Source organism: Sciurus carolinensis, chromosome 13, assembly GCF_902686445.1.
Source record: "Sciurus carolinensis chromosome 13, mSciCar1.2, whole genome shotgun sequence".
Classification (NCBI taxonomy): Eukaryota; Metazoa; Chordata; class Mammalia; order Rodentia; family Sciuridae; genus Sciurus; species Sciurus carolinensis.
Genome location: NC_062225.1, coordinates 62096301 through 62120652, shown reverse-complemented (window position 1 = coordinate 62120652; position 24352 = coordinate 62096301). Strand labels below are relative to the sequence as shown.

Sequence of the window (24352 nt, the reverse complement as noted above, 5' to 3'; positions counted from 1 at the left end):
GGATCCTCAAATAGGTGTGTGAAGACATAGTAATATTTACGTTTCTTTATTTAAAGGAAAAATTATTAAATGAAACAAAGGTGAAATAATATTGAGCATTTATATAATAAAACAATATATCTTGGAAATGCAAATGTTGGTCACTGACCCAATGAAAGAGAATATTAGCAAATTGTATAAAGGAATTCTCCCAGAAAGCGTACTTTGAGGATATGGGTCAATAGTTAGAGATATAAAAGATAGGTTGATGGGCTTCAGAGGAAGGAGTTACAAGAAATAAAAGCAATATTGGAAAGCTAATGGCTAAGATTTTTCTGGAAATGAAAAGTAGTTTCTCAGATTAAATAAAAATAACAACAAATAAGTCTTTGTCTATACCCATTCTTGCTAGCTGAAGAATAAAGAAAAGTCTTAAAAAGTAAAAAAGTTGGGGATACAGCTCAGTTGGTAGAGTACTTGCCTCCACGTACAAGGCCCTGGGTTCAATCCCCAGCACCACAAAAAACAACACCAACAAAAAACTGGACACACAAAAAGTGTTAAGATAGAGATTTCACTCTGCCGTAAAAAGTAAAAAAGTTAATTATCAGAGAGCAAAGGCAGGTTTCTGACAACTAAATGAAATTAGACCAATGATAAAGATCTCATCCAGAGTAAACTGAAATAAAAACATCTATACAGTGTCAATGGAAAAATAATTGTGTGTGTGTGTGTGTGTGTGTGTGTGTGCACGCACGTGCGATACTGGAGATTGAATGCAAGACTTGAAACATGATAGACAAAAATAATTGTGAATTTAGGATTTTATACCCTAAATTGTATATAAAACAGAAAACTACGAATTTACTACTGATAAATGCACTTTAAAGAACCATTAAAGAACCGAAAGTACAGGTGAATCCGGAAATAAGTTTAAGGGTACAAACAACACTGGAAAACACGAAAAGGATAGCATGTCAGTAATTTTATTAACTGTTGACAATCAAAAAGATTTTAATTTGCACACAAAGATCATAGAAAGTAAACTCCATGTAGAAATGAGATGGCGATCTATGTAAAAAACAGTTCAAACATTTTAAAGATTTCGTTTTGCTCAGGAGGCTGATAAAGTATTGAACAACCTTACAATAGATAAAATAAAAACTATTTGGAATAACTCTAAAAGAATAGGTACAAGACTTTTATGTTTTTTAAGGACATAAAGTAATGTCTTGTTAAATGGAAAGTTATAAAATGTTCATGGATGAGGTAACTTAATATCTACATGTCAGCTCTATCAGTCTATAAACTAAATGTATTTCCAGGGGAAATAAAGACTGGAATTTTTTGACTGAGTCTTGACAAATTATATTAAAATTCATGTGGATAACTAAAATGTCCAGAATAACCAAATCATTTTGAAGAAGAATAAAAAAAGTACATTTCCCCTTCCTATCCAGGAGTTTTTGGGGGTTACTTTTTTCTCAGATAAGTTGGTATTTGTGGATAAGAGTTATATCATCTTGGAATGTCTAAATCTATTATAAAGCTATCATTACTTAAACAGGGTAGTATCTACCTATGGAGAAGCAGGTAGGCAAACTGAAGGAAACAGAGAAATCCAAATATCTAACATATAAAAACCACCTTGGTTTATGACAGAGGTGGTATTAGGTGGGAGTGTAGAACAGATGGGCTATTTAAAAAATGATGTTACTTATCCATTACAGAAAAGTTGAAGTAATTTCCTGTTTTAATGATTTATAAAAAGAATCCAGATGGATTAATGATCTCTAGGTTAAAAACAGAATTATAAGACTTTTAGGTGAAAATTGAGGAAAATATCTTTACAACCTTGGAAATAAGAAAAAGACTTAAGATTCTAAGAAACAAGCAAGGAAAATATTGCTAAACTTGACTTTACCAAAACATTTTTGTACAGCACAGCACCCATAAATTGAAAATGCAAGTCATAGACTATAAAAAGATAGAAACAACTGACAAAGGATTAATAGTTAGAATATATAATTCTCAGAAATTGATGAAAATAGAACCATTGATTTAATATAAACATGGGCAAAGAATATGAATACACAGTTCAAAAGAGTAAACCTGGGGGAACAATAAACAGAAAGTACCTAATTTCAATGGTGATCAAGGATATGCTAATCAAATAGCAAAATGAAATACCTTCTACATAATCTAAAGTTCCTCCATTCTTCTTCACTCCCCACCCCTGCCACACCCATTATATAATCATCATCCACTTATCAGGGAAAACATTTGGCCTTTGGTTTTTGGGATGGCTTATTTCACTTAGCATAATAGTCTCCAATTCCATCCATTTATTTGCAAATGTCATAATATTATTCTTCTTTATGGCTGAATAATATTCCATTGTGTATATATACCACCGTTTCTTTATTCATTTATCTGTTGAAGGGTATCTAGGTTGGTTCCACAATCTAGCTATTGTGAATTGAGCTGCTATAAACATTGATGTGGCTGCATTACTCTAGTATGCTAATTTTAAGTCCTTTGTGTATAAACTGAGGAGAGGGATAACTGGGTCAAAAGGTGAGTCAGTTCCAAGTTTTCTGAGGATTCTTCACACTGCTTTCCAGAGTGGCTGCACCAATTTGCAACTCCACCAGCAATGTAATGGAGGATCTTTAGATTATGCAGAAGGAAATGAGGTGGGGGGTATGAAAAATCGTGGAATGAGACAGACATCATTACCTTATGTACAGGTATGATTACACGAATGGTATGAATCTACATCGTGTACAACCATAGAAATGAAATGATGTACCCAATTTGTGTCCAATGAATCAAAATTCAGTCTGTAAAAAAATAAAAAATAAATAATTTAAAAAAAAATAAAATAACTTTTTGTAGGATTGGCAAACATTTAAAAAGTCAAACAATACCAAGTGTTGGCAAGAACATGAAGCAATGGAACGCCCTTATATTGCTAGAGGTAGTATAAATTACTCTAAATACTTTGATGAGAATTTTAGAAATAGCTTATAAAGTTTAGGATACATCTACCTATCAATTCTACTTTGGACTACAGGTAGTGCTGTATCTTTCTATATCTATCTATGTATCTATGTATCTATCTATCTATCATCTATCTATCCTTTATCTATCATATACCTAATCCATCCACTTTTGCACATATATTTAGAAGTATCTATAATTGTTTAAACTAAGGACCTGTTAGTAATCAGGAAATACTGGAAATAACCTACATATTCTTCCATGTGAGATAAAAAATAAACTATGGTACAAGAATACATGGGGATGCTATACTGTAATTGAATGAACCATAACCATTTTTATCAATATGGATACTAGAAAGGAATAGTAATATTGAGTGAAAGAGCAAGTTTCAGAGTGTTTTATATAGTATAACACTTTTAGCAGCATACTTATATTCTTAGTGTGCAGGGTTTGTTACTTTTTTTAAATATTTTAAGAAGATGGCAATAAATTAATTACTTTCTATATCTTTAATAGACCCTAAGTAGATAAATTATCTTACTCCCTTTTATATGCCTCAAGGTTTAGAGTGCACTTAGAAGGCATTATGAGATTGCATAACTGTCTCCTAAACTTGGAGAAGGAAACATCTGATTTACAATTTGCATTCACAACTGTTTCAAAGTACTTGAGCTATCATAAGTGTATAAATGAAGCAGACAACTCCCAAGAAATCCAAACTTCAATTTGCAATTTCTTATTCTAAAGTGATTGTTTTTAAAGTCCATGGCTCTTCACTTTCTTTAGAAATTGCCTCCACTTCCTTTTCAATTATTTTGCATTGGTTGATATTATTTTAGTCCTTTGTGGCATCATAGTGGTGATGATGGTCAGTGTGTTATTGTAACCCCTAGATGAACTGGGATGTGTGTATAGTTTGAAAGAATAAATATGAATATACAATATTTCCATACATGTAAATGAAATATAATAATATATTTGGGAAACAAAAAAATTATTTATCATTTTTGTAGTGAGCTACCTAAAGGAATTTTTGGCAAAAGTTTTTTGGTGGGTTGTGGCTTAAAAAGGGCTGAGAAGCACCCACAGTATGGGAACCATCAAGGGTGTGGAGTCAGAGGTTTAGGCTGAGTCCCAGCTCCACAGGGTAGAAGCTGTGGCCTGAGAAAAAAATGCTACATTTCTGAGCCTCAGTTTTCTCAGTGGCAAAATTGAGCGAGTAATGATTATTTTAATGATTTGTGTGAGGATTTACCAAGCAAATTTCTTAGGTCCATGGAAGGTACTCAAAATAAATTTTCTTTCCTTTTTTTAAAAAATTCTTTCTTTCAATCAAATAAATATTTAGCTGATTTGTGACATCTGGTTTGTAGCCCATCTGACACCAAGTTGGGCAAACAGACTGATTAAAACAAAGGTGATTTTGGAAGAAGGGAGCCATTGCATACTTTGTTTGGCCTCAGAGGTGGAGGAGGGAAGTGTTTCATTTTCCCTGGTTTGGACTGGGATGGCTTTTCTCCCTGCCAAGTCTTCTCAGCATGCCGAATGGATATGCCAAGTGTTGGGACAGATCCAGGTGGTAAGAGGCCAGTAAATTACAGCTCTCGGGAAGTACTTTAACTCTTACACATCACTGAGGGGCAATTTAGCACCGTCTGTCTCCTCTCAATGTTGTGCAAGATAGTCACAGAGTTTGTAGTCTGGGAGTAGACTGGCCGGTAATTCTCTGCTCTGTTGATGACTTTAATATACAGAAACCTTTAAAGACCCTCATTGTCACAAGTGGGATATTAAAAAAATTCCAGGACAAACCCGGTTCTTTAGCAGAAAGGATGGGCTTTACCAATGAACAGAGTAGGTAGTTACCTCTGTGGGACTGTATGCAAGATGACTGAGGGGCTCCCCTACTTGAACATAAAACACTCTCAGAAATTTCTTTTCTTCTGGAGAGTCACTTTCTTTCTGTTAAAAATAATGGGGTGGAAAATGTAGATTGGGGTCTCTGAACACCTATTTTAAATTCTTCCTTCTGTGCCTCGTTATGCTTCAAAAGTCAGAAAACCATTTATTTCCCAGACTTTTTGCAGTAGGGATTTGGACATAATTTTGGTTCCACCAACTGGGTGCACTTGAAGGAGGTTAAATTAAAAAATTCAGATGGGAAGGATGAATGGTGGAGTGCAGGTGTTCCAGATTCATTCCACTGGTGAGTCAGTGTGCTGTGGTGTTCTGGGCAGTCAGACTCAGCCTAAACCCTATACCTTAGGTCTTCCATTCATTCTGTAAGTGCCCAGTCACCTGTTGTTTTAGTCAGCTTTTTCATCACTGAAACCAAAAGACCCAACAAGAACAATGTAGGAAAAAAAGGGTATGATGGAGGGAAGAAGCTCAGGACATGGCGCCCAGGAAGCAGAGAGAGAGCGTTCCACTCACCAGTGACAAAACATAATTACTAGTTAATCCATATCAGTGAATGGATCCACCGATTAGGTTCCAACTCTCACAATCTAATTATTTCACCACTGAACATACTTTCCCCCCCACATTTTTTCTTGGTGCATTATAGCTGTATATATTGATGGGATTTGTTGTTACATATTTGAACATGCACACAATATAACAATATAATTTGGCTATCACAACCTTCTACTAAAAGTAGTTCTGCATGGAAACTTGCCCAACAGTTCTGTTCAGCCTTGGACTGTGTTGATTTTGTTATTATTCATTGTGTCCAAAGATTATTGTTTCAAAATATCTTAGGGGGCTGGGGAGATAGCTCAGTTGGTAGAGTGCTTGCCTTATAAGCACAAGGCCCTGGGTTCGATCCCCAGCACCCCCCAACAAAAAAAAAATCTTAGATAACCCACTTCAATTTTACCTTTATGAACTTCTCCTTGTCTCAACCTCTTTGAATGTGCTCACAGTTTACCATGGCATGCATATTCCTACCTAACGCTCTGCTATTCCAAATAAATGTCATTTTTCTTTGGAGAATCTCTCTGGTTGTTATTCAGGTTAACTCTGTTTTGCTTATGTGAAAACTCAGGGTACTGGGGTCTCCTTAGCCTAATGACCTCCCTGTATGTGAGTGTGTGTGTGTGTGTGTGTGTGCGTGTGTGTGTGTGTGTGTATGACTAGTTGTGGGTCCTTGAATACTTTTTTTCTCTCTGTGCTTCAGTTTCTGATAACATAGGAGCAAGACTAAATATCTTCCATGTGAGAAATAAATAACATAGAAATTTCTTAAAAGTGTCTTCTATATAGCAGGAATACACAGAAGCTGTAATCACAAATAAATACACATAATGTATGTGTGGTTATAGAAGGTGAAGACCTGAAAGAACACCAGAATGAGCAAGTGTGTGTGTGTGTGTGTGTGTGTGTGTGTGTGTGTGAGAGAGAGAGAGAGAGAGAGAGAGAGAGAGAGAGAGAGAGAGAGAGAGAGAAAGAGTGATTAGTGATTATATAGGGGGTCAGGGACAATTAGCAGGAAAGGGACAAAACAAGAGCTGCATGGCAAAGGCCCTGAGAGTTCCTTTTCTCCTTTTCATGTTTAAATACAAGGGATGGAATTGGAGAATATCATGCTAAGTGAAATAAGCCAAACCCAAAACACCAAAGGCCGAATGTTTTCCCTGATGATGATATATAATGGGGGTGGGGGGATGGGGGCTGAGAGAAAATGGAGGAACTTTAGATTACATAGAGGGAAATGAGTGGCAGTGGGGGCGATGAAAAATGGTGGACTGAGACAGACATCATGACCCTATGTACATGTATGATTACCCAAATGGTATGAATCTACATCGTGCACAACCATAGAGACGAAAAGATGTATCCCATTTGAGTACAATGAATCAAAATGCAGTTTGTGAAAATGAATAATTAAAAAAAAAAAAAAAAACCAAGGGATCCAGGTTACTTCCCCTTTTCCCTCACTATTAGAAAGAAAGTAAACAAGTCTATTCTGTACAATATGCATGTGCCTGAACTATTTTCTGCCTGCCTTGGCTTAATGGATTTTACATGTGTTGTTTGTCATTGTTTCAATCCAGCACAGCTGGTTTGGCAATCTAAGGAACATTACCACTTTGGACGCATACCAACCCTAAAGTACTCTTTGGTTAAGCCACTCCAGAAATTTTGTAAGAAGTATTTTCTGACAATTCAAGGGAGCTGTGGGCCTTCGGAATATGGGAACAAATATTACCCAGAATGCCATTTTCTAATTGCCAAAATTCAGTTTTCATAATACCAAGGGATTTTAGATGTGGATGCCTCTATGGGCAGTGATTTAGGGGTTCTCAATCTTTTATTGGCTTTCACAGTATTCACCTGTGGTACCATCCTACCAATAGCATCTCTTCTGGTTGAGATTCACTGATTTAAAGCAGCAACCTTTTATTTTTACCTTTTTTGGTGCTGGGAGTCAAGCTGAGGGCTTCACATCTTCTAAATAAGTGCTTCAATAAGGACTGTAACCGTGTATTGTTTATACTGCCTGCCTGCACACGCCAAATAAACATGCCCTCTACCTCTGAGGTACAGCCCCCGTCCACAACAACCTTTCTAAATGTATGAGTACCCTAAAGATTTGAGTAGTTTTTCCAAAGTTACGAATCTCAAATGGGAATAGAGTTAGACCAAGAGTTTAGAGGTCCTAGTGAGGTCAGAATTAAAGACAGGCAGTTAGTGTAGATAGAAGTTCAGGATGGAGGCTGGTTTGGACTCAGGAAGTTGGAGACCAATCCTGGAAGACTGGAATGTCAAGGTCTCCAGAGTCCTTTCTTCTTTTTTTTTAATTAAAAAATTTTTTTTAAAAATTGTAAACAAATGGGATACATGTTGTTTCTCTGTTTGTACATGGAGTCAAGGCATACCATTTGTGTAATCATAAATTTACACAGGGTAATTTTGTTTGATTCATTCTGTTATTTATTTTCCTTCCCCCCACCACTCCCTTCCCTCTATACAGTCCTACCTTCCTCCATTCTTGCCACCCTCCTTAACCCCAACCCTAAACCTAACCCTAACGCTAACCCCTCCCTCTCCCCATTATATGTCATCATCCGCTTATCAGCGAGATCATTCGTCCTTTAGTTATTTGAGATTGACTTATCTCACTTAGCGTGATATTCTCCAATTTCATTCATTTGTCTGCAAATGCCATAATTTTATCATTCTTTATGGCTGAGTAATATTCCATTGTATATATATGCCACAGTTTCTTTATCCATTCATCAACTGAAGGACATCTAGGTTGGTTCCACAATCTGGCTATGGTGAATTGAGCAGATATGAACATTGATGTGGCTATATCTCTGTAGTATGCTGATTTTAAGTCCTTTGGGTATAGGCCAAGGAGTGGGATAGCTGGGTCAAATGGTGGTTCCATTCCAAGCTTTCTGAGGAATCTCCATACTGCTTTTCAGAGTGGTTGCACTAATTTGCAACCCCACCAGCAATGTATGAGTGTACCTTTTTCCCCACATCCTTTCCAACACCTATTGTTGCTTGTGTTCTTGATAATTGCCATTCTAATTGGTGTGAGATGGAATCTTAAGGTGGTTTTGATTTGCATTTCTCTTATTACTAGAGATATTGAACATTTTTCATGTATCTGTTGATTGCTTGTACATCTTCTTCTGTGAAGTGTCTTCATTTCCTTAGCCCATTTGTTGATTGGATTATTTGTATTCTTGGTGTAGAGTTTTTTGAGTTCTTTATATATTCTGAAAATTAGCACTCTATCTGAAGTATGAGTGGCAAAGATATTCTCCCACTCTGTAGGCTCTCTCATCACATTACTGATAGTTTTCTTTGCTGAGAGAAAGCTTTTTAGTTTGAATCTATCCCAGTTATTGATTCTTGCTTTTATTTCTTGAGCTATGGGAGTCCTGTTAAGGAAGTCTGATCCTAAGCCAACAAGTTGAAGGTTTGTACCTACTTTTTCTCCTATAAGATGAAGGGTCTCTGGTCTGATTCCAAGGTCCTTGATCCATTTTGAGTTGATTTTTGTGCAGGGTGAGAGATAGGGGTTTAATTTCATTCTGTTGTATATGGTTTTCCAGTTTTCCGAGCACCATTTGTTGAAGAGACTATCTTTTCTCCATTGCATATTTTTGGCCCCTTTGTCTAGTATGAGAAAATTGTATTTATTTGGGTTTGTGTCTGTGTCCTCTATTCTGTACCATTGATCTACCTGTCTATTTTGGTACCAATACCATGCCGTTTTTGTTACTATTGCTTTGTAATAGAGTTGAAGATCTGGTATTGCGATACCCCCTGCTTCACTCTTTCTACTGAGGGTTACTTTAGCTATTCTGGATTTCTTATTCTTCCAGATGAATTTCATAATTGCTTGCTCTATTTCTGTAAGGTACATCATTGGGATTTTAATTGGAATTGCATTGAATCTGTATAGCACTTTTGGTAGTATGGCCATTTTGACAATATTAATTTTGCCTATCCAAGAACATGGGAGATCTTTCCATCTTCTAAGGTTTTCTTTAATTTCTTTCTTTAGTGTTCTGTAGTTCTCATTGTAGAGGTCTTTCACCTCTTTTGTGAGATTGATACCCAAGTATTTTATTTTTGTCGATGCTATTGTGAATGGGATAGTTTTCCTAACTTCTCTTTCTGAAGATTCATCACTTATGTATAAAAATGCATTGGATTCATGAGCATTGATCTTGTAACCTGCTACTTTACTGAATTCACTTATGAGTAAAAGTTTTCTGGTGGAATTACCAGGTTCCTCTAAATATATAATCATGTCATCAGCAAATAGGGAGAGTTTGAGTTCTTCTTTTCCTATTCATATCCCTTTAATTTCTTTGATTTGTCTAATTGCTCTGGCTAGAGTTTCAAGGATGATGTTGAATAGAAGTGGTGAAAGAGGGCATCCCTGCCTTGTTCCCGTTTTTAAGGGGAATGCTTTCAGTTCTTCACCATTTAGAATGATATTGGCCATGGACTTAGTGTAGATGGCCTTTACAATGTTAAGGAATGTTACCACTATCCCAGTTTTTTCTAGTGTTTCGAGCATGAAGGGATGCTGTATTTTATCGAATGCTTTTTCTGCATCTATCGAAATATCATGTGATTCTTAACTTTAAGTCTGTTGATATGGTGAATGACTTTTATTGATTTCCGGATGTTGAACCAAGCTTGCATCCCTGGGATAAAACCCACTTGATCGTGGTGCACTATCTTTTTAATATATTTTTGTATATGATTTGCTAAAATTTTGTTGAGAATTTTTGCGTCGATGTTCATTAAGGATATTGGTCTGAAATTTTCTTTCCTTGATGTGTCTCTGTCTGGTTTAGGTATCAGGGTGATATTGGCTTCATAGAATGAGTTTGGGAGGGTTCCCTCCTCTTCTATTTCATGGAATAGTTTGCGGAGTATTGGAATGAGCTCTTCTTTAAAGGTTTTGTAGAACTCGGTTGAGAACCCATCTGGTCTCGGACTTTTCTTTGTTGGTAGGCTCTTGATGACCTCTTCTATTTCATTGCTTGAAATTGATTTATTTAAGTTGTGTATATCCTCCTCGTTCAGTTTAGGTAAATCGTATGTCTTTAGAAACTTGTTGATGTCTTCGAGGTTTTCTGTTTTGTTGGAGTATAGATTTTCAAAATAGCTTCTAATTATGTTTTGTATTTCACTCCTGTCTGTTGTGATATTTCCTTGTTCATTCCGAATTTTAGTAATTTGAGTTTTCTCCCTCTTTCTCATTGTTAGTGTGGCTAAAGGTTCATCAATTTTGTTTATTTTTTCAAAGAACCAACTATTTATTTTGTTAATTTTTCAGATTGTTTCTTTTGTTTCAATTTCATTGATTTTGGCTCTGATTTTAACTATTTCCTGTCTTCTACTACTTTTGGTGTTGGTCTGCTCTTCTTTTACTAGGGCTTTGAGCTGTAGTGTTAAGTCATTTATTTGTTGATTTCTACTTCTTTTGTTGAATGCGCCCCATGAAATAAATCTTCCTCTAAGTACTGCTTTCACAGTGTCCCAGAGATTTTGATATGATGTGTCTTTGTTCTCGTTTACTTCTAAGAATTTTTTTTATTTCCCTCTTGATGTCTTCTGTTATCCATTCATCATATAATAGCGTATTATTTAATCTCCAGGTATTGGAGAAGTTTCTGTTTTTTATTCTGTCATTTATTTCTAATTTCAATCCATTATGATCTGATAGAATACAAGGTAGTGTCTCTATCTTCTTGTATTTGCTAACAGTAGATTTGTGGCATAAAATATGATCTATTTTAGAGAAGGATCCATGTGCTGCTGAGAAGAAAGTGTATTCATTCTTTGTTGGATGATATATTCTATATATGTCTGTTAAGTCTAAATTGTTGATTGTGTTATTGAGATTTATGGTTTCTTTATTCAATTTTTGTTTGGAAGATCTATCCAGTGGTGAGAGAGGTGTGTTAAAATCACCTAGTATTATTGTGTTGTGGTCTATTTGATTTCTGGAATTTAGAAGGATTTGTTTGATGTACATGGATGAGCCAATGTTCGGGGTATAGTTATTTATGATAGTTATCTTGCTGATTTATGCTTCCCTTAAGCAGTATGAAATGTCCTTCTTTATCCCTTCTGACTTGTTTTGGCTTGAAGTCTATCGCGTTCCCTCTGCCCGCAGAGAGAGACACGACAAACGTCTGAAGCTTTGGAAGTTTATTATGCACAGTCCCTCTCCTACACTTCACTCCTCTACCGCTTAACTCTCGCCTGCTTCGGCCGCTCCGCTTCTCCCACTCGGCTCTCGCCCTCGCTCCCACTCTTCTTCCTCGCTTCTACTACTCTTCCCAGGAAGTTGCCAAGCTTATATACACTTCAACCAATCAAGGGAGAGTACACGAGGTAAACGGCGAACAGCTGTAGGTATAGAATAGGCACACGAGAGAGGCATGCACTAATCACATTGTTAACTAGCTAATACTGTATAGCCAACTGCTTTTGGCTCAGCGCCAGGTGCCATCTTGACCGTGCCCAAGGCTGGGAGTCCCGGGTACCCCGACAGTTCCCCCTTCTTTATTATAAATTTAAGGCTCAGGACCGTGTCTGTCTTAGGTTGAGTGGTCAGCATATGTCCTTACCCGTCATCAGAGTCTGCAGAGCATGCTGCAGCTCCTGTCTTAGGTTGGTACATAGCCACCTCCTTCATTACCCGTCTCTGACTACCGGTCCAGCATCGAGAGCCATACTTGTGGGGAGCTGCCGGCCTTTAGGGCGGTCATGGCCTGATGAAAGATAATCCGATCTCTCTGTTGGCTGTCTTGTAGGTGCATGCCAAAACAAATGAAGAGAAGGGAGCCAAGACAGAGGAGCACTATCATAGCTCCTAAGCCTGCCCATTGTTTGACAAAGCCATAAATAGAAAAAACTATTTAGCCATATTAGATACAGAAACAATATGCACCCTGGTAGAATTAGCTTTGACAATTTCAGTTCTCGGTTTTGAAATAAGACCATCAAATTGATAAAATAGGCTGACAATTTTCTAGATAACCCAGCCGCGGTGCTGGAATTATCATATACAATAGGGGTAACACAAACAGTTCTTAAGGAATAAACGCATCCCAGTCCTAAAAGTTCTTGCAAGATATCCACTTGTTCTTGTAGTAAGTCCATTCTTTGATTTACAAGAGGTAAGCCTGCTGTTAGATGCTGATTTAGGGTCTCTTTAGTCTGTAAGGCTGCAGCTGTATTTTCGGCCAAGTGATTGACTGCTGTTGCTGTAGGTATGGCAGTTGCTAGTGCTGCTGTTGCAGAAACCACTATTGCAGTGACCATAGGCGCTGTGATGCCAGATTCTCTCCTGTTTCTTGATAGTAACACTGGCAATTCCGTATCTGTAACAGAGACTGGGACTGGTAGGAAGGTAGGAACACACATTAAGACTGCCCGTGAGAACCTAGAAGCATTCCAACATTGAGAGAGATTGAGAGAAACATCTTTTTTGTTTGTTAGCAGAAACATAAAAGGGGAAAAAACACAAACTGGCGTATGTGGAAACATAATATTTCTGGTCCTCCTAAAAGAGCAAAGAAAGGTTGTAAGTTAGTATATCCTGAGGTCGAAATGAAGAGTAGCCAACTGTCAGAAGGATTGACACGTCTCATGCCTAAATGAACATCATTATTTGTAAAATTATCATTAAATATGGGAGGGAATAAAGAGGAGGTATTAGTTAAAGGCAGAGGATATGGCCAAGCTCTAACTATAGCCCATAAGTTCCGAGTCTGGCTATCCAGTTGTGTCCTTATTGTTGTCATTCTCATGTTGTATTGTTCTGGTCAGTCTCTCGGGAATCCAGACCGGAGTTTGTTGATCCTGTGGAAAGACACAAACAGATCCTCGGACCCAACATAAAACGGGATCCGGACCTTTCCATGCTCCAGTTAACACGTCCTTCCATCGCACCCAATGCTGTGGAGAAAAAATTTAGAATAAAAAGAGCTAGATTTAATTTATCTTTGGGGGATCTAAAGGAGACCCCTATTCCCCCTTTTTGTTTTATTAAACAATTTTTTAGGGTAAAGTGGGTTCTTTCTACAATACCTTGACCTTGTGGATTATAAGGAATTCCGGTAATTAATTGTATATTTAATGTGTCTGCAAACTGTTTGAAACTTTTAGATGTTTAGGCAGGTCCATTGTCTGTCTTAATGATTTTTGGAATGCCCCAACAGGCAAAGGCTTGTAAACAATGTTGAATGACATTGGAAACCTTTTCTCCAGATAATGCAGAAGCCATAATAACTCCTGAATTGGTATCAGTAGACACATGTACATATCTGAGATTACGAAATTCTAATATATGAGTTACATCCATTTGCCATATATGATTTGGCAAAAGACCTCAGGGATTAACTCCAATTGACTGTACTTGGATAAGGGGTGCACAGTGTTGACAGTTTTTGACTATCTGTCGAGCAAGGTGTTTTGGGATTTGAAATTTTCTTACTAAGGTAGTAGAATTAACATGAAATTTGTCATGGAAAAGTTTTGATTGTTCTTCCACAGAAAACACAAAGGAAGATCTAGTAGCCAAATCTACAATAGTGTTTCCTTTAGATAAAGGTCCTGGCAAATTAGTGTGGGCCCTGATATGTCCCACATAGAAAGGTTCACAACGTTGAAGGATTATTTTTTGTAGACTAGAAAAATAAGGAGCAATAGTAGAGTGTGGAGAGATATAAGGTACTGTTTCCAAAACAGATAAAGAGTTGACAATATAATAGCTGTCTGTTAATAGGTTAAAAGGCACATTATTTAATAATTTGAAAGCCATAGTTACTGCAGCCAATTCGATAACTTGAGCGGAGTGGGGTTGAATAATGAGAGTATAGACTTTGTCATTGATGAGAACAGCCCCAACTCCATTTTTAGATCCATCAGTAAAAATGGTTGTACAATTTTTTATAGGATTAGATCTGGTGACTTTAGGAAAAATGATGGGAGTATTTTTACAGAATTGGATCCAAGGATGTTTGGGGTAATGATTATCAAAAGTTGCAGTAGTGGTACAGTAGAGTACAGTTCAATCTGAATCATTATTTATTAGCCATGATAGTTGATTAACAGTATATGGAGTAACAATGGTTGTTGGTTGTACACCAAAGGTGGTGATACATGTTTCTATGCCTTTGAATACTAGCTGAGCCATAGTGGTAGGATAGGACTGTAACAATTTTGTAGGAGAACTAGAGAGATGAATGCTTTGTAGTGGACCACCTGGCCATAAAACACCTGAGGGGTTATGACTCTCAGGAAAAATAATCAACATTAATGGCTGTGACGGATCACAGCAAACTATCTGACAAGATTGTAACCATTCTTGAACCAATTGTATAGCCCCTTTTGTTTTAGGGGTCAGACTTCTACTAGAATTTAAATCAGGGTCACCTTTAAGGATGTCAAATAAAGGCTTTAACTCTCCTGTAGATAATTTTAAATAAGGTCTGATCCAATTGACATCTCCTAATAATTTTTGATAATCATTTAGGGTTTTTAATTGGTCTGTTCTGATAGTAAGCTTTAAAGGTTGGACTGTAGTAGCAGACAGTTTTGTTCCTAGATAATGTTGTAGTTCTCCTGTTTGTAATTTTTCTGGTGCTATGGTTAATCCCTAAAAACTTAATTTTTCAGTCATGAACTGTAATGCCTGTGTTAGAATGTCTCTATCTTTATGACATATTAATATGTCATCTATATAATGATAGATAAGCAATTCCCGAAAGTTATTTTGAGTGGTTTTTAAAGCTTTATCTACATATATTTGGCACATTGTAGGGCTATTGGCCATGCCCTGAGGCAACACTATCCATTCAAATCTTTGATTGGGTTGGGAATGATTTATGGCAGGCAGAGTGAAAGCAAATCTCCAACAATCCTTTCTATGGAGGGGAATGGAGAAAAAACAGTCCTTTAAGTCTAATATAATGGTGGGCCAGTGTTTAGGTAAAGCTGAGACTAATGGTAACCCACATTGGATAGGTCCCATAGGGTACATTTGATTATTAATGGCCCAAAGATCATGTAATAACCTCCATTTTCCTGATTTTTTCTTAATGACAAATATTGGAGTATTCCAGGAAGAGGTAGAGGGTTGCAGGTGACCCGCATTAAGTTGCTCCCGTACTAATTCATGAGCAGTCTCTAGTTTTTCCTTAGTGAGGGGCCACTGTGGTACCCAACAAAGCTTATCACTCAGGAAAGCGATGTTTTATCCTGTGGAAACACACAAACCGAGCCTTGGCTCTAGTAAAGCGCAGGGTAAAGAAAAATTTAGACTCTATAACATAGTACAATACTCTAACAGTTGCTTAACCATAATTGTATAAACCCCTATTTTTAAGACTAATTGTTCTAAAGAATAAAACTTAATAGACACAAATTTAAGAGTAAATTAGTGTTTCCAAGAAATCCTTGTTATTTTACCATGTCATTTACCATATAAATTAAACTTTGGTTTATATTAGAACATTAGTAATTCACCTTAGGAAAAACCTTAAATAGCTTTAAATGTTTCACATACATATAACCATCTTAGTTACATGCAAACTTGTTGAAACTTGCCCTTTACTTACCTAGACTTTCTTAGCATCACACAAGCACTTTCTTACCCAAAAACATTTCTTTTTCCCTTTTATTAAATATATTTCCATACCCAGAACCTTTTATTTTCTCTTTCCTATTTGTTGACCCCTTTTTGTTCACACTCTGAAACAACTCTTATGAATTTCTGAATTTAGATAAATTACTTTATTTTAACAAGATTAAATATTTTGTTATTTATAGTACTCTAATTGAAACACAGTTGAAACTTTTGGGACCCTTTGTATATAGAATTGCACTTGTTAGGACATAACTCTTAGTAACCTTGTTTTTAGTGATGACACAAAACAATTTTCTGTACAAACACATTTGAGTAATCCCATGCATGTCAATTCTAATTCACTTATTTTCTTAAAAGAAAAACCAAGATATTAGACAAGTGTCCTGAACAGTATTTGTTGTCTCTTTCCTGTTGAAGAAAAGTCCTAGAAACAATTGATATTAGACATTTTATTAACATCAACATTATATTAATTTGACCACCTAGAGACTTGCAATTTATTTTCAAGACATTTTACTTCTATTCGTTTACCCAATTTAAATCGAACCTTTTTAAATCATGTGAACCAAAAGTATCTGGATCCATTTTTAAATTTTAATTTTAGGAGCGCTCAGTTTTGATACAGACAAAACATGACATCAGACAGCACGACACACACATAACACAAAATCAAAGGCCTTGAAATTTTATAGGTGAATCTCCATTGCAATGTAACAGATGTTCAAAAACTCTAGTTGAATAAAAAAATAGAACTGATCAAAAAAATCGTGAGCTCAAAAAAAAATATGTAGAATTCAGAAAAAACAAGAGTCCTGGGAAAATGTTACGGCCGTTAATTACTTTAGTAAAGCACCATAAAATTTATTTTTGTTGGAGTTCAGGTAAAACTTTTTGCTCTTTTTTTTTTTTTTTTTTTTTTTTTTTTTCCCTTTTCTTGGGTTTGAGACCGGTCTCCTACTGAGCCTTCAAGCTTTCTCTATTTACATTTCAATGTAAGCCTTGACTGAGATTTGGATCTGAAAAGGGGAGAAAATGTTCCAGCAGAAACTTGATGTCTAGGGCATTTTAACCCTTAATCCTGGTTAGTAATCAATTCAGGTTTGGACGCAGAAAATTGTGAAACAATTATCTCCCAATATTTGTGGGGACTGGGGCTACTATATCATACTCCTTACTAGGACATGCCACTGATGGTTGGACTGGTTACTCCCTCCACACCGGCATATGTGGGACCTCTTGGCAAGAGGACTAGGTGGGCTGGGTGGGGCGAAGTTGGAGGAGGAGAAGGAATTAGCATAGAAGCGCAAGAAAGAAGAGACTTGAAGATAAGAAATCCATCTGCCTGCTCACTTGCGGAAGCTGTGTGCCAATATCTATGGTAGTCATTCCTTACCGGGAAGGCCCTATAGGGAGGGGAGAGGTTAGCAGGCCTTAAGGGCAGATAACGTAGGGCAGACTCCTAATGAGGGATCCTCCCCTAAACTGATTTCCCTCTTCCTAACAAGTTGTTCCTCACACCCAGTTTCATTTTCCTTGTCTTTCTCTGATCTTATTGATGCCCTTTCTGATGCTTTAGACCTTTCCTCTTTTATTTCCTCCAAAATCTCTTCCCCTTGTTTTATGGCCTCTCTGCATTTTTCAATATTAACTCCATTAACCTTCTAATCAGCACTTCCCTTTACTTACAAACCCTCCTTAAAAGTGAGGTACCAACATGAAGAATTAAAAGGTTACACAGGATGAAAATAAGCAGCTTGCTTTACTGAGAAAGGATGGAAATCATCTATTTGGTTAAATCAGCTCACGAGGGGCTATGGGTCCAACCAACTCCAACCTGGGAACTGCTCGAGCGATGCAATCAACATCAGCAAAAAAGATCTGTTACTCCTTAAACTCTACAAGGGCTATGACAGCTGCTTCCACTTTGAGAGCCTTGAGTTGAAGAGTTCTGTGCCCTGTTTCTTAAATGATTTGGTAACATCTTTCCCTCAACAGTAACCAATTTGCACTCGTTAGCCCAACGTGTTTCCCTTCTGCGCCTTAGGCAAAGTCCTGGGGCATAAGGTGTAACAGATTTTACTATAGTTATCTCTTATCTTTTGTTAGGGCATTATCTCCTTGCTGCTGATTTTGTGCATCTATTGAAACGTATTGGCCTTCTCCTATTAACATCTCAACATTTCTATCGGGAAACCTTGCCACTATGTTTCTGCAAGCAGTTTCAACAGCTATTTCTTGCCACTGAGCTCTCCAATTAGACATTGTCCTCCAGATAACACTGCTCTGCATACCTGTTTCCAATTAGTCTTAACTGCCTCTTTAAAGTTTTTCCAATGGTTGATGGTATCTCCATTTGCTCCTCAAATACGGGCAGGTTCTACAAAGTTTGAAGCTCTTTCTATTAGGCTTAGGTTTCTCCTACCTTTTCCCCTTGTTCTTAAGTTTTCACTACCACTTGGTTATTCCTTTTGGGGGTTCTTTGTGTTAGACTTAGTTCCCCTTTTTCCCTTGTTCTTAAATTTTTTGAGCAATTGTTTTCTAGGTCACCACCACTCAATTTTTCCTCACTTTATTCTCTTTAAGAGTTCTTTTCTGTTGCTATTAGATCCTGTTCATGAAGATTCCCCTTGTGGCACACTGAGCAGCTTTTCTTCTATAAACCCTGGGCTTATTTCTACTAGGGTTTGAACATATGATCATACAGTGGTTTCCTTATTTTCTAGTCCTTCCCCAGTGTTTCTTCCCCCCCACCAGCTGTTCCCACTGTGGGGTGTTTAAAAGGCCCTCATCCAAAAACCAAGGGAAAACCTTTCTATAGTATCGAGAAATGCTCTAGCTGTTTTTGCCTTTAATGGTGTCCCATGGTTTTTTTAATAGCTCCCTGAGGGGCTGTTGCACCCTGAGTTTAGACATTTCAGACCCCATTGTTACTAATTTGAACAGCTTCAGTTATGGCAGTTACGATGACAAACAGTAGCCAAGCTGCCAGAAGCAACGAGACTGTTGAAAGGGAAATAGAGCTTGTAACCGCTTTTAGTGTGCTACTTTCACTTTAATACCTTTAATATGGACCGCCTTTCGCTTAGTCCAGGTAGCCGCCTTTCGCGTGCTACTTTCACTTTAACCGGACCGCATTCCGCATATCCCCGGACCGCCTTCCGCGTGTCCTTACTTTCACTTTAACCGGACCGCATTCCGTGTATCCCCGGACCGCCTTCCGCGTGTCCTTATTTTCCTTTAACCAGACCGCATTCCGAGTGTCCCGATAGTCGCTATACCGCGAACGTCGAGGCTGCCTCTCCTTTACCTGTTTACTTTTGACCTTTTTATAACCGGTTTAACTTATTAAAAAATTTTTTAGATATCTTACCTTGTTTTCTTTATAAAATTTTCATTCTCCCGGGTTTCGGCACCAGTTATCGCGTTCCCTCTGCCCGCAGAGAGAGACACGACAAACGTCTGAAGCTTTGGAAGTTTATTATGCACAGTCCCTCTCCTACACTTCACTCCTCTACCGCTTAACTCTCGCCTGCTTCGGCCGCTCCGCTTCTCCCACTCGGCTCTCGCCCTCGCTCCCACTCTTCTTCCTCGCTTCTACTACTCTTCCCAGGAAGTTGCCAAGCTTATATACACTTCAACCAATCAAGGGAGAGTACACGAGGTAAACGGCGAACAGCTGTAGGTATAGAATAGGCACACGAGAGAGGCATGCACTAATCACATTGTTAACTAGCTAATACTGTATAGCCAACTGCTTTTGGCTCAGCGCCAGGTGCCATCTTGACCGTGCCCAAGGCTGGGAGTCCCGGGTACCCCGACAGAAGTCCACATTATCTGAAATGAGGATGGATACTCCAGCTTTTTTGCTGTGTCCATGTGCATGGTATGTTTTTTCCCATCCTTCCACCTTTAGTCTATGGGTATCTCTTTCTATGAGGTGTGTCTCTTGCAGGCAACATATTGTTGGATTTTTCTTTTTAATCCAATCCGCCAGTCTATGTCTTTTGATTGATGAGTTCAGGCCATTAACATTGAGGGTTATTATTGTGATATGATTTGTATTCCCAGTTATTGTGATATGATTTGTATTCCCAGTCATTTGACTCATTTTTGTTTTTTGACATGATTTGGTATCTCCTTTATTTGGCTATTCCTTTAGGCGAATTCCTCCCATTGCTGGTTTGCATTGTTGTTTTTCATCTCTTCCTCATGGAATATTTTGCTGAGAATGTTCTGTAATGTCGGCTTTCTTTTTGTAAATTCCTTTAGCTTTTGTTTATCATGGAATGATCTTATTTCGTCGTCAAATCTGAAAGTAAGTTTTGCTGGGTATAAGGTTCTTGGTTGGCATCTGTTTTCTTTCAGGGCTTGGTATATGTTGTTCCAGGCCCTTCTAGCTTTTAGGGTCTGGATTGAAAAATCTGCTGATATTCTTATTGGTTTCCCCCTGAATGTAATTTGATTCTTTTCTCTTGCGTCCTTTAAAATTCTATCTTTATTTTGTATGTTGGTATTTTCATAATAATGTGCCTTGGTGTGGATCTGTTGTAATTTTGTATATTTGGAGTCCTATAAGCCTCTTTTACTTGGTTTTCCATTTCATTCTTCATATTTGGGAAATTTTCTGATATTATTTCATTGAATAGATTGTTCATTCCTTTGGTTTGTTTCTCTAAGCCTTCCTCAATTCCAATAATTCTTAAATTTGGCCTTTTCATGATATCCCATAGTTCTTGGAGATTCTGTTCATGATTTCTTACCATCTTCTCTGTTTGATCAACTTTGTTTTAAAGGTTAAATATTTTGTCCTCGATATCTGAGGTTCCGTCTTCCAGGTGTTCTATCCTATTGGTTATGCTTTCTATGGAGTTCTTAATTTGGTTCATTGTTTCCTTCATTTCAAGGATTTCTTTTTGGTTTTTTTTTTCAATATCTCTAACTCTTTCTTGAAATGATTTTTTGCTTCCTGTATTTGCTCTTTTAACTGTCGATTGGTGCGATCATTCAATGCCTGCATTTGCTCTTTCATCTCATCATTCAATGCCTACCTTTGCTCTTTCATCTCATCGTTTGCTTCTCTGATCATTTTAATTATGTACATTCTGAACTCCCTTTCTGTCATTTCTTCTGCCATGCTGTCATTGGATTTTATTGATGTAACATCTAGATTTGTTTGGGGCATTTTCTTCCCTTGTTTTCTCATATTGGTCAGATATCAGTGGGACTCTGAGATATTGCAGATTTACTCTATGGCTTATAGAGTCCCTGTAGATTTCCAGTACATCACTTCCCAGCCTTCAGTAGCCTGAAGTCTTGGAGGAACTTGATAATGAAGTGTTTCTGAAGAAAGCTGCCCCTAGCCTGTTACTGGTTCCAGGACTTGGAGCTGACTCTGTGGGGAAAGGCTCTCACTGGGCTGTCTGCTCCGAGAAGCTGGCCTTGGAGGGAGCCTGCCACTGGAGCGAGCAGGGCTGCTTGGAGAAGTCTCTGGCTGCCCTGCCCTGGTCCCAGAGACTGCCTGTGGGCCGGAGCTCACCGTTGGCTCCAGGACTTGGAGCTGGTCCAGAGCCCTTTGATTACTAAGATTAACTACCTCTACTACACAAACCAAAAGGTTGCAGACAGGGAGTTGTTAATTAATGCCCCCTGGACTGCTTGCTGACTGGATCACTCCATTTGGCCCTTACCCCTGTCCATCTGCTTCTCAACTATTGGCCATCTTATCAGCATCTCCTGGGCCTAGTCAGTACCCAGGACAGAGATAAGGAGGAAATGAACAGAACAAATAAAACCTGAAATATATAAAACGGGGCAGGATGCTTGTTGCCGCCCGCAGCAACAATCCTGTGGTAATTTATCGGAGGTGGCCTGGAACTGAACTACTTCTATTACTTTATCTGGGCTACTTCCTTGCTTACTTGCTAGTTTATAGAGGAAGAGAGGCTTTGCTTACTTTTAGTTTTATAGGAAGAGAGGCTTTGAGAGGAAGAAAGACTTTGCTTAGTGGAAGAGAGACTTTGCTTAGAGGAAAAGAGACTTTGCTTAATTTTAGAGATGTTACTCTTTCAGAGAGGCTACGCTTATCAAAGGTCTACTGCTTCTTAAAGGTGGGTCGCTTCTTAGAGGTGCGGGGTATAGCATGCGGCATGCAGCCTGCGTCCTGCAACCTGCGACCTAAAGGTGCGTGCTAGAGTTGCGTTCTTAGTCCTGCGTCCTGCCATCTTCATTCTGCGATCTGCAACCTAGAGTTGTCTGCTTAGTCCTGCGTTCTGTGATCTGCGATCTGCAATCTGTGTTCTGCCATCTATCAGAGGTACTGCTTATCAGAGGTTCTTCCTATAGGTGCGTGTCTTACATACCTAACGCAGCCAATCAGCTTAGGATTAAGTAGCATGGTTGGAGCATGCGCCACGGTACCAATTAAGAATGAGGAACATCTGTTGACCACTAGCACAGAGGAGACGTTAACTAATCAGGCAAAAGTAGATCGTGCCGTGTTAACACTAATCATGCGCCACCTCTTGGCTCAATGCCAGCCGCCATCCTAGGGTTACCCAAACATGTCTCTGCAGAGGCTTTCATTTCTCGGGATACCACAATACCAGCTATCACCCCCTTTCTCCCTCTGAGGAGAAGTCTGTATTACTACTTTTAAATTACACCTGGTTTATATGCTTGCTTCACTGTGCTTCTCGAATGTTCAAACTTCAACATTTGAAGAAGCAGAACTGGTCACCCATAACCATCAGTATTACTAGCTCCTAGTTGAGCCTTCATGTTCATATATGTATGTGTGTGTATATATATTGAACCCAGAGATGCTTTATCACTGAGTTACATACCCTCTTCTTTTATTTTATATTTTTGAGACAGAGTCTCACTAAGTTGCTGAAGCTGCTCTCAAAATTGTGATCCTCCTTCCTCAGCCTCCCCAGTAGCTGGGATTACAGACTTGTGCTGCTGTAACCAGCATGTATTTGTTATTATTTGGGGTTTGAGTGCCTCTGTTTTTTTCAGACATGGATTCCAGTCTGGTGCTCCGAGAAGCATTCTCTCATGATCAGGCAGTATGAACAATACAGGGTCACAGCCCTCATTGCAGGATGGTTGTCTCATGGCCTGGGTCTGACCCCATTCTCCTGGCTTTCTTGTTTGTACTTCAAGAATAACTGTAGAATGCGCTGGGAATGGAACATCCTTAGCTAGGGAAGAACTGGTAGGAAAACCTGGCTCTGTTCCCACTCCTCCCAGAACATGATGTCCTTCAACACTTTATCTCAGTGAGTCCTGTTGCTCCTGAGGTGCAAACCCATGGTGGACTGCTTTCTGGGACCCCTTACCTAGGTTCAAGTGGGGTACACAGATAAGACTCCATCAATTCTGGGCAACTTTCCTGAACCTCGAGGTGCCAGGTTATCATAAATCCTATGCTTCTGTTGCCCCTTGATGGGTATCTACGATAAACCTGCTTCATGTGCCTTGTTGCATGAGTGTTCTGTCTCATCAGACTTGTCCAAGGAGCAAAAAATCAGCTCCATGATACAGTGGATCAAAGTAGAAATCAGTGCATCTGCTTTATACGTACACTTTAACTTATGGGCTCTCTATTCAATACAGAGATGAGAACGTGCAGGCTCAGGAAGAGTGAACTGAATTTTTCTAGCCCCATGTTCCTTATTCTGCCATCTTCTTAGCTTTGGAGATTTCTTACAGCTGAGTCTTGATACCAAAGAAAAGAAACCCCTATAAAAGCACATAAAATGGTTTCTAAAATACACTCTTTCAGTTTTTGCTTAAAATACTGGAAGACTGAAAAATGTGGGGAATATGACTGTCAGTTAAACCACTGCCAGATTTTGAGAAAGTTTTCATCAACTATATTGCTGAAAAGCTGGGTTAGAAGTATAATCAATAGCCTGCCTATGCTGAGAAATGAACTGCTTTCCTGTGAGTAGGTAGAAAGCACCTTTTACATTCACTTCATGTAGAATATCTGAAAGTAAAACAAAAGATATGGAGCCAGAAAACTACATATCGTCTGCATCACTGCATGGTCTATGTGATTTAAATGTTACCACAATATTAGTCTGTGTGGGGTTTTTTGGGCTATAACGAAATACCTGAGGTTGAGTACTTTATAGAGAAAAGATCCTTATTTAACTCACAGTTTGGGAGGATAAAAGTCTAACGTTGGGTGGCCCTGTCAGTTCAGATCTGGTCAGGGTT

At 38.3% G+C, this 24352-nt stretch overlaps 1 non-coding gene and 1 pseudogene across 1 annotated transcript; both read left to right on the top strand.

Annotated features, from left to right (window-relative positions):
* Nucleotides 1-24352, top strand: part of LOC124962895 (28S ribosomal protein S35, mitochondrial-like) — a 108523-nt pseudogene that overhangs the window by 71021 nt on the left and 13150 nt on the right.
* Trnai-uau (transfer RNA isoleucine (anticodon UAU)) lies at nucleotides 5752-5825 on the top strand. The gene has a single exon. It is a non-coding gene; the product is annotated as a tRNA-Ile (tRNA).